The sequence below is a fragment of the Equus caballus genome, chromosome 21, assembly GCF_041296265.1.
Source record: "Equus caballus isolate H_3958 breed thoroughbred chromosome 21, TB-T2T, whole genome shotgun sequence".
Classification (NCBI taxonomy): Eukaryota; Metazoa; Chordata; class Mammalia; order Perissodactyla; family Equidae; genus Equus; species Equus caballus.
Window position 1 is genome coordinate 27,987,709 of NC_091704.1, and position 17,221 is coordinate 28,004,929.

At 42.8% G+C, this 17,221-nt stretch overlaps 1 protein-coding gene and 1 long non-coding RNA gene across 22 annotated transcripts in view; one reads left to right on the forward strand and one right to left on the reverse strand.

The window, feature by feature from the left end:
- PDE4D (phosphodiesterase 4D) overlaps window positions 1–17,221 on the forward strand; it is a 1,371,041-nt gene that overhangs the window by 642,869 nt on the left and 710,951 nt on the right.
- On the reverse strand, window positions 2,272–5,894 carry LOC138919790 (uncharacterized). Its single transcript, XR_011430352.1, has 3 exons — window positions 5,693–5,894; window positions 3,142–3,246; window positions 2,272–2,435 (listed from the first exon to the last, which is right to left on the reverse strand). It is a non-coding gene; the product is annotated as an uncharacterized lncRNA (long non-coding RNA).

The window sequence follows — 17,221 nt, forward strand, 5'->3', positions numbered from 1 at the left end:
GAGAGATTTTAGAAAATGGGAAAAGGCAAGAACATGAAATATAGATATAAACACTGGAAAAGGTATTTAAATATTGAGTGATTATTCACAAAGCATCCTTATCATCCCCTGTGGGATGCAGATGTACTCGTTGTCATTTTACATACAAGGTCATTGCCATTCTGACAGGCCAAGGAACTGTTCAAGGTCAAATGACTGTTGAAGGTAAAACCACTCGTATGTGACAGTAGCAGAAAATGAACACATATATTCTGATTATAAATCCAGTGGTCATTTCAAAACATCACTCTTGCCTCTGGGGAAACTGCCTCAAACAGAAATCAACACATTCTACTGTGGTTCTAATTTGCATGCACTTGCTTTATAACTTTCTAATTCTTGGTTCTTTTTTACCACCTCCACTCCCACCCTAATTTCATAGCTATTGAGGGGAAAGCGAGCTACTGTCCAGATATTCTTGCTAAAGGATCTCACTTAAAAAAATCTTTTCTCCCCTCAGGTTTTCATTTGATCCCAGTGTAATTATACTAGTGAGAAAGATTCTGTAGTCATACCTGCTACCACAGCAATATTTTACATAACACCAAATTTTCCCCAAAAAAGCAAAATGAAATGATGTGTAGACCACCCGGGTTCCACAGAACAGTATAAAAAATCAAGGAGAACAACTCTGAAAATGTAAGGATAAAGTCAGTATTCGTGAGTAACAGGCCTACTTGACAGGCAGCTCTGCAGTGCATAACATTCTGATGACGACATATGAAAAGTAAAATAATCTTCTAGAAGATTGGGAGAAAAGAAGCAGAAGTCTATAGAAATGAGTGGATTTGGAAGCCTTTGGAAAAGCACATGCAAAAAGCTGCCCACCTATTCACCAACTTGCATGCGCTCAGTTTCACCAGGCCTTGAGAAGGAAGGAATGCTCAGAAGGAAACCACAGGCACACATTCTGCCCTTAGGAAACTTACAGTCTGGCAGGTTCAGAACAATTTCACTTCACTTTATGTAATTGCAAAGATGCCCCATAAAAGCAAAGCCTAGATGAAAACATTTGTCAATATTATTTACTCATTTTAATGCACTCAGACTTTGTACAGAGTAATGTCTTCAGATACCCACCAATAGGAGATAAGAATGGACCCAAGCGGACAATGTCTGCCCACATAATCCCTTTCTCCAGTTCCAGTTGACTGCCTGTGTCAACGATGGAGTCAGCAGTAAATTCCTAACGGCCCTTGCAGTCTCCCTATAGCCACCTCTTTCTTTTCAATTCTTCTCCTTCACTCCTGCCTCTCTCTTTCTTGTTTTCTTTTTTATTTTTTCCCCTCTTCTCACTCTTGCTCTCCTCCAGGGGCACCTCAGGGAATGTCTTCATCCTGCTAATAGTTTTTGGTGCTAAAATGGATGTTTCACCCACACTCTGACCTATGAGGAATGTGAGGGCCGGAACAGTTTCCCAAGAGTGTTCTAATATCAGTGAACAGAGAGAATTTGTTTCATCAGGAGAAAGTCGTTCATTGACGTCTTCGAAATCATGTAGAGGACTTCTCATGTCATGGCATATGACACTTAATCATTGGTTTGGCTCTTCCCACGAAGGTGAAGGAGACAGACAAGCAAAGTTAATTTCCCAGAGATCATCAGGGCTAAAATGCTCAGAGAAGATTTTACTGAAAGATATCATTGCTGAAATTTCTAACATTCTATCTATGGCTTTCTAATAATAATAATGATAGCAGTAGTTGTTCTTATAATAGTAGATAGTAGTAATAATGATTCGTAATAATAGCCAGTGTTTGCTGAACGCTGACTGTATGTCAGAAATTCTTCACATGTGTTAACTCATTTAAACCTCCCAAAAACCCAATGAGGTAAAGATGGTTATTATTCCCATTTCATAGCCCAGGAAATATGGGGCTTAAGGCACTTGCCCGAGCTCACACAGCTAGGTAATCATCAGTTACATATTTCCTTGCTGCAAGAGAACAGTGTATTTGCAAAAACATATTCTGATGGGCAGCTCATTTGCTTCTAAAGACAAGCCCTGTCATATCCTGATTGTTACCATTCTCAAACCTGAGACAAGGAGCTGCCTTTGAATGAATCTTAGTTTCTTTCAGCTCTCTGCTCAAAGTCTCTTCCTCATAGGGCTCCCCTAACCCTTCTCTGTCAACTCTTTCTGTCCTTTTACCTGTTTGCTTTTAACTCTGAGCACTTATTACTGCCTGACTGTCTTGGTCTGCTTGTGCTGCCATAATAAAGTGCCATAGATTGGGCTGCTTAAGCAATAGACTTTTATTTTCTCACAGTTCTGGAGGCTGGAAGTCTAAGGTGAGAGGACCAGCATGGTCAGATTCTGGTGAGAGCTCTCCTCCTGGCTTGTAGACGGCCACCTTCTCACTGTGTCCTCACATGGGCTTTTCTCAGTGCATGCACTTGGGGAGAGAAGGAGAGAGAAAGACAGAGGGCACTATCAGATTACCCATCAGATTAAGACCCCACCCTTATGACCTCATTTAACTTTAATTACCTCCTAAAAACCTCATATCCAAATACAGTCACGTTGAAGGTTAGAGCTGCAACATATGGATTTGAGACTAGGACACAGTTCAGTCCCTAATGCTGACCCAGCTGGAACTTGACACGCATCAAAGTGTTTATTGTGTGTCTTCCCAGCCCTCCCCCTACCACTGTCATGGGGACTTTGGATTGTTCTTTGTTGTATTCCTAATACATAGGACACTACCCCACACACGGTAGGTCCTCAGTAAATATTTGTTGGATGAATAAAGAATGAAAGGATCCCTCTTCTCTCCCTATATACTGGAAAATATATGTGGCCTAAATGAAGGAGAAGAACCCATCCCATGTAATCTTTCGAGCTTATGCAGCCACTCTTAGCTTCTGAGTAAATTCATGTTTCCTTCAGCTGACAATGTAGGCACCCTGCATATTACCTTCCGGATCCCCTCCCGAGAGAGCAGGAGCAGGAGCAGGTGGAGCTGTACACAGGCTGCCACCTGTGGAACACACGTGAGGAATGGGGGTGTGGCTTCCATTGTTACCAGAGAGTGGGCGTGGATGAGCAGGTGGAGAGAACAGATTCGAACTTGAGGAATGACTTGTCTTCTGATCACTTACCCCTCTTTGAGAGGAAAGTGCCCTCTGCCAGTTAGTGTTGGCTCCCCCTCCAGGGACCAAGCTTCACTGTGCTTCTTGCTTGCCATGTTGTGGATCTGGGAACATCTGTTTGGAAATGCATTTCAAAACGTGCATGCTCAGGTTCTGGTGACGTGGAGCGTAACTTCACTCACCCATAGTACCTCCTGACTCAAGCCTCCACGTAGGAGGAGAAAGTGTTTGGCAGCAACACTGGATATTTCTTAGGAAGGAAATCCTTCTAGGTTCTATGGAAAACCTAGGCTTTCTTCCCTAACTCTCTTGAGTGTGGAGCACAGCGTCCATGCACATACCAGCAGAAGTGCTGGCTATGATGTTGGTGTACAGCTTAGGAATATCCCCAAGAAGCCTGCCAAAGACTCAGGAGCCATGTTTATATTATTGGATATACTAGTCACAGCTTACATTAATATCTAAACAATAATGTTAATAACTATCTGATTTTATCTTTCTGATAATAAAACATAGAAATTCCATAAGGGCAGGAACCTTGTCTTATCCATCTTCTCTCAAGAGCCTTGCACAAAATAATAAATACTTGTTGATTGGACGAATGACCCTAAACCATGCTATGACATGATGGTATTTTATCACCATTTTACAGACGAGAAAAAATTAGTGAGCTTATCAAGTTCATGCACAGTTAGTGGCAAATCTCAAAATGACACCAAGATCTCATGATTCATAGACTCTTCTGGTTTCCAAGCATCCCACCTGAATGTAAGTTCCACAAAGATAGATTATTTGCTTTGTTTCAATAAATTGCAAGCACCTAGGACAGCGCCTAACGTATATTGAATACTTAATAAACATTTGAATGAATTGAAAGAGTGAACAAAACGTTTGAGGTTTATCTCAACAGGTGCCTCATATGACATTTGGTGATCCCATTACTGAGAGATCTCTCAGCCTTTATTTGAATATATTCAGTAAGAGAGAAACCACTAGTGCTTTATGTATGACATTTCTGTATTTTGTCAGTTCTAAATGTTGAAAGTTATTTTTGTACGATTGGACTATTTCGCAATATTTTACAATTTTCACAATAAAATAATTTCAGGTCTCATGGATAAAAAATGTTGAACAGGACAAGGCTGAGGACAATCATAAGACTTGAAATTATAGAGGTTTCATTAAGTTGAAGTGAAATTGTAATCATGTAACCAGATATGGGTCATCTTCTTTTTCTTTTTCTTTTTTTCTTTTGGTGAGGAAGACTGTCGCTGAGCTAACATCTGTGCCAATCTTCCTCTATTTTGTACGTGGGACGCCACCACAGCATGGCTTGATGAGTGGTGTGTAGGTCCATGCCCAGGATCCGAACCGCGAACCCCAGACCACTGAAGCAGAGCAAATGAACTTAACCACTATGCCACCAAGCCAGCCCCAGATCTTTTTATCTGTGCTGTCATTCAGACCACCTTTTCAGTCTCGCCTCAGTTATATCACGTCAGAGTCTGTGAAATGCTTTGTGGAAACTCAATTCCATCCAGGTCTGCAGTGTTCTCCTGGCCACTGATCTGATGGTTGTATCAACGATAAAAGCTGATGATGGCATAGCACCCACCTGAGCCAGGCTCTGTTCTAAGTTCTTTATATGTATTAACTCATTTAATCCTTACAACAACCTCATTCCCAGGTTCCTATTAGTATGCTCATTTGACAACCAAGAAAAACTAAGGAAGAGAGAAGTTAAGCAACTTGCCCAGGGTCACACAGCTAGGAAGTGGGAGAACCAACTCAGATCCCAACATTCTAGCTCCAGAGGCTACAAACATAACTGCTGTGCTACACAACACACTGCACACTCGTAAGTTGTTCTGAATCGTGCTGGCTCCCCCAGAGCTCCACTTCACCCTCTCCTGTTCAAAACCCATCTGCAGATGAGTCACTTCTGACACGTTTTCAGGGATCGGTACCAAAGTCACCTGTGGTATCCTTACACAGAGGGATCTTTCCCCCTTTGGAGAAAGCATGAGAGTTTCCTGTTTGAGGTCCCCTGTCGGCTCTCCTGTCCTCACAGCCTGAGTCACTTGCTCAGCTTCTCTCAGTTCCCTGGGAGGCCCCTCTCACCTCTTATTCTGTTCTTTTGGTTACTCTTCCTGCACAGATCTCTCCTCCCTCACACAGAGAACTTCCCCATGGATTTCCTCGATATTTGTTGTGTTACTGGGCTAAAATCTCTCATTTGTGTTATTAGCCAGACCCTATGCAAAAATATGTAATAGAAGAAGAAAGAGATTTGTAATCCATTGCTTAGAAAATAAAGTCAGTGTTTAATTTTTATTTTCTCTGAAAAAACTATGTACCATGGGAGACTGTCTGTGCTCTTCTTAGCCACCTCTCCTGTCCTTCCTCACACTAGTGCGTGTCTCTTACCACGCTTCTTGTTTTTCTAATTTCTCTCTCTCTTTCTGCCACAAAGCCCTCCATTTTTCCCATTTATCTGAACATTTTTTCTCCTCCTTACCACGTTTCAGCTTTGAACTCTTGTGATCTGATGGGGAATTACCTCTCTGAGAAAATGTAGGCTTTCCAGTGTTGTAAAGTGCAGCCTGTCCACAGCCGAGGGCCCAAAGCATCGTGCCTGCAGCCAGGCCCCTTGCGTGGCAGGAGATCTGGGCTTTTCTTTCATCGGAACAACTCTCAACTGGAAGCAGAGATGAAAACACCACTCATGTCTCCCCAAGGTTCGTGTCTAATACTTTATAGTCTCTGGATATGCGTCCAAGGTTTCCTTTATTGGTATCATTTGCCTGCATATGACTCACCAGAAATGGCAGGCAGATGATAATTTCATCATAGTCCAGACATGTGTTTTAAGAAGCTGGCACCCCTCCTGGCTGACCTGACATATCGAAGTTCCTTGTATCCAACGTGGTCACCTCTGCAACCCTTGTTGAAAAATACTATAGATCGACTGCAGGAGTTGGCAAACTTGTTCTGGAAAGGGCCGATAGTAAATATTTTAGGCTTCGTGAGACATACGGTTTCTGTAGCAACTACTCCACTCTGGTGCAGAATGAAAGCAGCCACAGACAATGTATAAACAAATGAGCATGGCTGGGGTCCAATGTAACTTTATTTACAAAAACAGACAGCAGGGTGGATTTGGCCCATGGGTCCCTAATTTGCCACTTCCTGGTGTCAGGAAGGAAGAAGGAGGAAATAAGGACCAGACCCAGAAAAGGAGAAAAGTGTCATCAACCATTTCTCCAAGTCTCACATTTATTTAATTATTTTCTGAATCCAGTAACTAAATGACCTCCTGTTCCTAGGGGGTGTGAATCTCTTACGTTAATTTGGGGCCAGAATATCTAGTTTTATGTTATCTGGAGTTATTTTTCTATTTTGTTCTATTGCAAAATTTTAGACGTAATGTTTAAATATTTCAGCTGTGCCTTAGATGCATTAAGGGACCGACAGTGCCGCCCTGAGGCCAAGATGATGGTTGCAGTCAGACATAGAGGGAAAGGCCCAGGAGTTGAGTTGGGCCTGGGAAGAGCAGATCACCCTGCCCAGACAGTGAGGGACCCAGCACTGGCAACTTCGAAAGACCTGCCATTGGATTTTATTGATGAGTTTCCTGGCACAAGTCTGCTGTTTGTCCACATTGCTTTTGTAAGGGCAGCATTTTCCCCTTGCTAGACTCTTAGTCTAATGTTCTTGCCATGGTAAAGAAAAAGGAAAGCTGGAAGGCTTGAAAATAATTTCTTATTGGCTTAGGAATTCCTTTTGTAGTTGTCTGTTATTAGAAAATAAATCTGCCTGATTGAATTATTATTAAAATAGATTTTCATTCCCTGGGCAAAAAGTCACCAACGACAGGCACATTTATGTGTGTGTGTGTGTGTGTTTGTATACACACGTATGAATGTACAAGTTGGATGGCAAAGGGAAATTAGTTGGGGAGGAAACATTACAGTTAATGAAGGTTGGTGATCATTAGCATCTGTAGTCTGTACACACACAGACATCTGCCTTTCAGTCTTACAGGAGGAGTCAGTGCCTCAAAGACATATAACAAAGAGACCCCAACAATTGTTGGTGGCATGACTATAGGAGAGACCTGAACCGACACAAAGTTGACCTCTTAGCAACCTTTGCCAAAATTCTCTGATGGTTCTGAGGAAGACAAGAATGACAGATTTAACAACAAGAACAACAGCCCTTGGGCCAGGAGTAAATGTCCAGAAAATCATCACTTATATATAGGAATTAAGTGCTTGGAAATAAATCAGAGACAATCTTAGCAGCAACCCTACAAGTGTAGAGGAGATAAGCAGGCCTATCAGCAAAGGAATTAAGGAATATTACTTAGGGTCCAGGTTTAATTGGAGCACACAAGCCTGACCGGGCAGAAAACCAGGAAATGGTTTTCCCTCCCTCCAGCCAGATTCAGCGCTTGCCGTTTGACTTTCCTTCTACTGCATGTGTTATCGCCAGAGAGATCCTCTTGGGGCTACTAATGAGAAGTCTGCAAAACACTATCAGCTTGTGCTTCAGGCTGAAGATAACAGATAACTTAACATTCCATTGTCTGTAGGAATGCCTTTCTTTATAAACTAGATGCTTTAAAAAATTTCTTTCAGGGGCCGGCCCCGTGGCCGAGTGGTTAAGTTTGCCCGCTCCGCTTCAGAGGCTCAGAGTTTCGCTGGTTCGGATCCTGGGTGCAGACATGGCACTGCTCATCAGGCCACGTTGAGGCGGCATCCCACATGCCACAACTAGAAGGACCCACAACTAAAATACACAACTATGTACTGGGGGGATTTGGGAAGAAAAAGCATGAAAAAAATTTCTTTCACTTGTTAAATTTGAGGGTCTCCTAAAGTCTTGAAATTGAGTCTGTGAATTTTTAGATAGGGTTATGACCATCCTTCAGACGTGCTTTGGGATCGCTGGGGAATGAGGGGAGTTCAGGGTTGGAGAAGTGAACTTCACACTCATCTCCAAGGTTGAAATGACCCTGTGCAGAGGACCATCCAAGAACGGGTGGGTAGAGGGAGAAGAGAAGGGAAAGGTTTGAACTTTAGGCTCAGCAAAAGACAGAAGAGCCTAAAAATGAGAACAAAATGGGACCTTCAGAGAAGGTGGTGATGGGTAGGACGTAGGAAAGGCTGAGGCCACAGAATTGCAGGGTCTGCACAGGTCGCTCTCCTCACCCTGGTCCCCAAACTGATGACTTGGGAACATAGCGTGCTTTCTGGGCTTAAAATGCTTGAATTTTAAAGTCAACAGGTAGGGATCTGAGAAAATTTACGCTTTTGCCAAACAGCGTGGAAGGTCCTTTCACAAGTACCACGCTGGCATTCCCCAAAACATTGTGGGGAGGTTGTCTTATTACAGTAATTTTTACAGATAAGAAAATGGAGTCCTGGAAAAATTATGTCTCTTGCCCAGGGACACATAATTAGGCAGTGGAAGCAGTGGGATTCAAACCAACACCTTGGGAGTCTAGAGCTCACAGTTTTTGTTCTGCTCTATGGACGGCAGGTTAGCCTGAGACCAGAGAGGGCTCACCTATGAGGGAGCAAGGGCTGGGAATGACTGCTCCCCGGAAATCTGAGCTCATGGAGAGTGGCTGAGGGTCAGGAAAGCAGGCTGCAGAGTCCTCAAAGGCTGGGGTACAGGTCCTGCCAGCTCAGGGGACTTGCAAAGAGTGACAGAGTTTTGAAGCATCCATTATGGGTAAGATGAGAGAGAATTCTTTGGGGCTAATTAAATTTACTGCTGAGGATGCAGCTAACGTGAGACGTAATGAATCTGTAGCAGGCTTGGGTGTTTTGGGTGTGGAGTCTCCCGCAGAAATCAGTTGAACAGAAGTGGGAAAAGCAGGTTGTGGCTAATGAGATAGAAGAGAAAAGTGAAAAATCAAGAGGTAAGGTGCCTGGCAGGCCAGTAGCGCAGCGGTTAAGTGCGCACGTTCCGCTTCGGCGGCCTCAGGTTCGCCGATTTGGATCCCGGGTGCAGACATGGCACCACTTGACAAGCCATGCTGTGGTAGGCGTCCACGGATGTTAGCTCAGGGCCAGTCTTCCTCAGCAAAAAGAGGAGGATTGGCAGCAGTTAGCTCATGACTAATCTTCCTCAAAAAAAAAAGAAAAAAAAAAGAGCTAAGGTGTCTTTCTGATCAGTCTAAAATTCTCCAGAGGAAATCATGCTTCTTTCCATAGATATAGTCCACATCATATGTTCTGTCCTACAATACAAAGTTTTTGGGACATTCTGGAGGAAATTTACATTTCCCTGGGTTTCGATTCCTTTCGCCTCTGCCCTGTCACTTTGCTTCTCTCTTCTTTCTCCTGAGTTCCCTGCCTCAGCCCTTCAGCTTCACTCCACATTCTGCAACCTCTATTTTAGCCCCTTTATACCATCCTCCAAATTCTTCCTCACTTATTATACCACTTGCTCATGTCAACTTCTGTCCCATTGTGTATTCAGGAAAAGAGGCCTGGATGAAAAGTGAATCCATTTACATTTTTGAGCTAAATATATCTATCTTAAAGCATTTGTTCAAGGTCAGTCAAAGTAGAAATCATTCCTGATTTTTCCACGATTGCTCAGATTCACAAGTATATACAAACGGAAAATTCACTGATTTTTCAAAATTGCAAATAGAAGTTCTCACTGTTCTATTCTTTAAATAAGACAGAAATTCTGATGGGAGTATGGAGGCAGGAGAGAAATGGCAAGAAGGCTGGAGGCTCTGCAGAGCAGATGGTCTGAGACTGCAGTGACCCCGGGGCTGTCAGACGTGGATGGGGACAGGAATGGTGGCGCTAACTGGTGGGAGTGAAAGCGTGATCCTCATGTCGAAAATGCTGAACTAGACCGCGGAGATGCCCCCAGCGGTGTTCAATCTCTATCAAGCTACTTTTTCATAAGTTACAGGTAGAAAGGAATCATCATTTTAAATTCAGTGCAGCACTTAAGACACTAAGGAGAAATCGATGCATGTTAATTTACTTATTCCAGCTAAAGAAGAAACAAATTCAAATAAAATGAGCAGGAACCATAGTGTTCCACATCCTGCTTTATGATTGCCAGAAACTGTATACATATGTTAATACCACTGCTCATGTACTTAATGGATAATTGTCTGCAGCTCTGTGAAAACTGGCTGATCTCTTTACTGAAAGACATTTTTGTGTTAACCTGTTCTGGTTTCCCACGGAGCTGGCGTTTCAGCCGCACTTTCTGATTTTTTTCTGAGAAGTGAGCGCCACCTCCTGGCCATTGAGAGGATTGCCGAGCAGCAGAATAGAGTAGGCTGTATTTTTTGAACATTCTTAACCAGGCCAAGAAATTAAAATTATCTTGCAGTTTCTGAAGCGAAATAATCACCTAAGAATCCACACGACTTCTGGGCAGTCCCTTTCTCTCCTTTCAAGCAGTATACTATTTTTATTCAATATTCATCATCTCTAGCGTAAACTATCCTTATAATAATAAACAGTACCCCAGCACAATCGAGGAGCTCCCATATGCTCTCCGGGCAGAGATGGGTCCCTGGCCCCAGGATACAGGTTAACAGTTTAAAGGAAAGAGTAACCCTGATTTTCTGACTCTGAAACTAAGGCAGGACAGACCTCTACAAAGAAGCCTTCTTGGTAGAAGTGAATTTTGTCCCTTCCTCAACAAGGGAAAAAGCACAGTTCTTGCCGGTAGATTAATGACTAAAATCGGCCTCGATACAGAATCCCACCGAGGCTTCACCTGCACAGTCCAGAGACGTACCCATGAGATACACGGTCAACCTGCTAGCGCATTCTTATGATCCAGGCAGGTAACACTATATCCTAAATGCATTCCTCTTTGGTGAAACTGAGGAAATAGGAATGACACGGGGTAAATGTGGCAAATGGTTTATTGTGGGATTCTCTTTATTCCCTCGATTCCCTTGATTTTATTTTCTTCTTTACTATAAATTTGTATTTGAAAATTGTTCCAACAATTAAAAACTAGAGGGTCAGATTTAAAAGTTCTTACACAACTAGAAAATTTTTTTTAATTGCCTAAAAACAATAAAGACTTCTAAATCCCAGCTTACATGGGTCCATATCAGTTACTTTGGCTTAATTTAGATGTGGTCGTTCTTTACTAATTTTGGAAGTTATGGTGTGAGGTACTGAGTAGGTAGTCTAGGAATCACCTTGACAGTATCTGACTCACACCAGGATCTCAGCCCCCTTCCTTCCCAACGGGGGGAGAATGGTGTGATTAGCAACAGCCAACTCTCGTGCCCCAAAAAAGCAAGAACACTCTTCTAACCGAGAAGGCCCTGGGCAGTTAACTAGATTCAGCTTCCATTTAAAGTTCTGACAGATGGTATTGGTGCTACCTGTCCTTGGCCATGAGGCTTCTTTATAGAGGTTCTTGGGGCACTTTTTGGTGGGACGACACTCTTGTGGGCAGCATTTGCAGGCATTAATAGAATGGCCAGACTCACAAAAGTTGGAATTATATTCATAACCAGTGTCTGCTTAATGCTGTAAAAATACCAAAGGAATAGCAAAGAGTTTCTGGGTATTTGGGGAAAGGGGTTCTTCGAAATTTTTGATGTGCAAGCAGAATAATGACAACTCATCTGTTCTCCATACTTTTATCACACACGTGTCATACATCGTAGTCAGATCCAGATTTAATTTGTTGGAATGGGGCCCGGGCTTGGGGATTTTTTTAGGGCTCCGCAGGTGATGCTAACGTGCTGCCAGGGTATTAACAGGCTCTGTGCAAACAAGAGGTTCTTCTCACCCACCAGGAGAGATCAAACGGCTCTGGCTTAGACAATTGTGTGGTAAAACAAAAAGTCTAGGCTTCAAGGAGTAGAGACAGGGAAAGAAAAGAGATATTAGTTCAAAGAATTAGACTCAGGAACCAGTAAGGAAGAATGGCGAATCCAAAACATCAGAGAACTCTATTGATGAGGGGAAATGCTCTGAACTTGGAGTGACTGCCGAGAGGGCCATCCCAGCTCTCCAACACAATGTCTTTGGACCGAGAAAAATCAGAAGGGAAGCCACAAGGCCATGAGGCTCGGAAAACCTGTTTCCTAAACAGAATGGAGTTGGTGTGTGCCTCATGTTCCAGCGAAGTCTGTCCTCCTCTATCTGCCCTCACTGCTTACAAATGAATCACACAACACTGCTTTGTTGACCCGTGGACTTAGTATAAAAAATGAGAGAGGGCCGGCCCCGTGGCCGAGTGGTTAAGTTAGCACACTCCACTTCAGCAGCCCAGGGTTTCACCGGTTCAGATCCTGGGCACAGACATGGCACCACTCATCAGGCCATGCTGAGGTGGCGTCTCACATGCCGCAAGTAGAAGGACCCACAACTGAAAAAATATACAACTATGTACTGGGGGGATTTGGGGAGAAAAAGCAGAAAAAAAACAAGATTGGCAACAGTTGTTAGCTCAGGTGCCAATCTTTAAAAAAAAAAAGCTTCACTAGAAAAAAAAAAGAAAAGCATGATTTTTCACTAAAAAAAAACATGAGAGAGGAGATAAAGGTCTAATGTAGTGGTTGGCAAATAAATTTTGGGTGCAACTCATCTCAGGAGCTTGCTACAATTCAAATTTATAAGCCCAACCCAAGACATTTTGGTTCAGCAGGTCTAGGGTAGGGCTTGGAGCAGGGCTAGTTCTGAAACGTATGAGTTTCTGAGATAAGAATACAGGTAGAGGACTACATACCACGTGATATTTAAAAGTTATAAACCACACTAACAGACTGGTGAGGAAGCTGACACCGCCTTCCTCGACAAATAAGCCAATACAGTGACCTGGAAGGTCAAATACAAATATAGAGCCTTAATGTTTAAGTTCTGTCCTCTACTTCAGTGTCAAAGGTCTAGCCTCCTACTTTGGCAAATATGCTTTCATAAAAGCCTGGAAGGCCAGATTCAGATTTAGCACTTTCAAGTCTCTCGGCGTTGAGGGAAGGAGACTGAGGCCCACCCACTCTTCTCTTTCCACCTGGCTCTACCTGGGACCATAAGGCATCTCGATGTATGTGTGGGGACATGCCAGGCCACATGCGTAGGTTCTGACCAAATACCCTCTGCTATCACCCCCAGGCAGCAGCCTCTCTGGCTAGGGGTATGCACGCTGGTGACATTTCTGCCCCCTAGAGGGAAGATGAGGGAATGGGACCACATGGGCCCTGTTGGCTGGCTTGGGCCACTTGAGTTAGCAATTCCAAGATCTCAGTCCCCGGGTCACGGTCTAAAAAGAGGATGTGGGCTCTGTGCATGTATATTCCCAGGTCCCACAAATGTCTCCTCCCAGGGAAGGGGCAAGCTTGGAGAAGGGGCAGATCAGGCCATCTAAGGCCCCAGGGCCTCCTTTTGCCTGGTCTAAGATGGGTGTTGAACCCAGGTGACTCAGATGCTTGAACCCCAGTCTTAGACCCCAATGTCTCGGAGCACTGGTCTGGCAGGAAAGCCAAGAAAAAGGCTTGTTGGCTGCCATTAGGTCATTATCACTCCAGAGGCACTTGGGATGGTCAAGGCAACTGAGCTAGGAAACCCCCATCTTTATCATCTCCCCTCCCACCTCCATAACTTCTCTTACCAAGTAAAATCAAGGAAAAATACTTTCTCTCTATATTCAAAACAGTATTATTTTAAATGTAGGAGTTTTAATATGAATCTTTCTCACACTTAAGATTCTTGAGTTTTAAAATGCAGAAATAATAACTTTGAATCCAAGAAAGGATATAATTTCACACTAATGCAATATTTCTGTAAAACTTTACACCTTGTTGACTATCAGCTGAGAACTTTACATTATTAAAAATCCATTAGGATAATAACCACACCATTAGCTCTCTGGTAGACACCGTAAAACCTATTTGTTTAAAATAAACCATTATTTTAGGCGGGCACTCCTTATGGTAAGTGGGGACGTCTATCGTGGAATTGTTCCCGCATGAGCCAAGGCCCCAGAATAAGGCCTAGGTTGTGTGTAGGCAAGTCTGTGACCACAGCTAGGTAGAGTTGGTCAGCACTGAGCAACCTCAGCCCAGCCCAGGGAACCAGTGCTCCACGGAGCCAGAAGACAACACCTTTGAGCTAGTCACTCTTTTCGTTAAGCCCCTCAGGCTGCAGTAAAATCCAGATATGGCTGTAGGGAGGAATGCCACATAAATGATGTTCTGTCAACTTTGTAAGCCAGCTCAGAGCTTCTCAACTCTGGCTGGCCCCTTAGTGTCGCTTGGGGAGCTTATGAAGGTACTCGTAGCAGGAGCATCTCCAGAGATTCCTGTGCGATTGGACTGAAGTTAGCCTAGATGGCAGTGCTTTCATGAAACTTCCAAAAGGTATTAATATGCAGCCAGGGTTGAGGAGCCCTGGTTTAATGAACTGGCTAATATCAAAGATTCTGAGATAATAAAATAGAGAACAGGTTTTGATGAGGAGGAAGAAGAGAAGAAGGAAGAAAAGAGGAGTGGGGAGAATGGGAGGAGACGGCCAAGGAAGCATGAAATCAAGGTTTAGGGCTGGGAGTCATGGCAGAGCCTCGACAGAAGTGTGACCTTGACAGATTGGGGGAACAAATGTATTTACAGGCACAGACCATCAAGTTGGTATTTAGGGCACTGTCCAAAATCTTATCTACTTCCCAGTTTGCTTTGTCCTAACTTAGTCGACACTGAGGCCAGAATGAATTGCCCCATACCATCGGAAACTGACCACATGGTCCTCTTTTGGATTTTTAGACTCCCGGAGACCAAACATCACTACCCATTGGACTGTCTTCACTGCACTGAATGACGTGCCATTGACCTTCCCCAACATCACTGAGAGCAGCACCCCAACATCAGAGTATACATGAATACAAATGCACCGATTATTAGTGTAGAGATCAATGAAGTTTCACAAAGCGAACACACTGGGGTCACCAGCACCCAGATCAAGAAACAACTTGTTAGTCTCCAGAAGCCTCTCTGGAACCCCCATCCAGTTACTAACCCCTTGGTTACCATCGGACTTCTAATCCTAAAAATTAGTGAGTTTTTCCTGTTTTTAAGCTTTATGTAAATGAAATCATACTCAACATACTTCTGTGTGTTGCCTCTGTAGATCAACATCATGTTTGTGAGATCTACCCATTTTGTTTCACACAGTTATAGTTTATTCATTCTTGCGGTTGTATGATATTTCTATTTAAAAAAAAATAAGGTGAAATAAAGAGTTAGGGATTAAAGAGTGTGGGAGAGATGGTCATGTCAGATGTCAAAAATACTATAAGCCTAATTTAAAATATGTTCGTAAATATTTCTTAGTATGCGTGGTCAGCAAATTTGCATTAACATCGCTGTTTACTCAGAGATAGTATATTTCCAATAACTAGTTTTCTATGTTCTACTTTAAGACCTTAACTAAATTGCTGTCCCCTAATTGGTTGCCAGCAAAAATTATCTTGTCAGTGTGAAAGTATCAGCGAATCTATCACTTTACACGGTTATAATGTCCCTACTTCGGTCAATGTGGATGATATAAAAGTCAGTTTCATGTAAAATCATTCGAAGGACTCCTGGACCATAAAGGGAATTTTATTCTCAAGAAAAACCTTAGAGCAGTGGTTCTCAACGTTAGCATGCCCCAGAATCACCGGGAGAGCTCATAAAAGCCCATTTCCGGGGCCCCGAGCCCAGATTTCTGATTCAGTAGGTCTAGAGTGGGTCGATGTTGTGCTTTTCCAACAAGCTCCCAGATGTTGCTAATGCTGCACACCTGGGGACTACATTTTGAGAACCACTGCCTTAGAGCCTGCAAATAAAGTTATGTCTACATTCTTTCCCCACATCCCACTGATAAGGTTACTTCCTGTCTTGCATTTGTTTTTCCAAAATCCTTGGAATCAACTAGGTAGCAATTTTAGCATTGTTGTCATATTTACCTTCCCAAATCATTAACATCTCTGACCTTGTTCTGCCCTACAATGCAACTCTGCTTTTGGAGCACATATTTCATTTCTTCTTGATTTGCTTGCACTTCAGTGGCCCCAACTGTCTGTCAGCTCATTAAAGGCATCTGGCATGCACTTGTCTGCATCCCTTAGTCCCTAGCAGGGGTCCTGCATGCACTACTGAACTCACTGGCTGTATTCTCTGCTGGCCCATTGATTTAATCCATGCAGCCTTACCAAGACGTGTTTTGTTCATCTGCCTATATACCTGTAAAATGAAGCTTTGCTTCTTGCTGTTGTAAAAATAGGGAGATTATAACAATAATCTGTGATCGTATCATGACAAGTCAATAAAAACCCACTACTTTCATGCTTTACCATATGTGTTCCTCAACCAGAGTGTTTCTCAGACTTGGCTGCACGTTAGCATCGCCTAGAGAACTTTAAAAAAATACTGTCTGGGTTCCACATCAGAGGTTCTCCTTTAATTGACGTGGGCTGTCGTCTGGGCGTAGAGATTGTCAAAAGCTCCCAGGTGATTCTAATACATAGAAAAATTTTAGAACTTCTGAAGTACCTCATTCTCTTTATGAGTTTTGAGCGAGCCACGTTTTGCCTACAAGGTTATTCTCAGATACGCCTATCCTTGCTTTAGTTCTGTGCCTCATATGGATGTCTTCCTTTTGAATTTTGCTTCCATAAACAAGAAAACATAATGAACTGCTATTTACATGTTGCACAGAGCATTAAATTCATTCCAAATCTTGAATAAACCTGCTAGAAATAAAAAGTAATAAACTGCTGAGTTCTGCATTTTCTGTCTCAATTTAGCTAGTCCATAAAGACTTGGCAGCAAAGAGTTTGTGGTACTTGTAATTAATGACTAGAACAGGGTTGTTCGAAGTAAATGATTCATTTTGAAATAGTCCTCGAACTTCCAGGGCATTTTCCCATTATAAAACAATTATATGTAAAAACAATAGTGCTACTTTAATATTAAGATTTATAACCATGTCATGTCATTCTAAATGTAATGACCTCATGTCTACTGTCCCACTGATTTGGGAAACAAAATATTGATTTCAGTCAAATGAAGCTACTTGAAAATAGCTTAAATTTAATC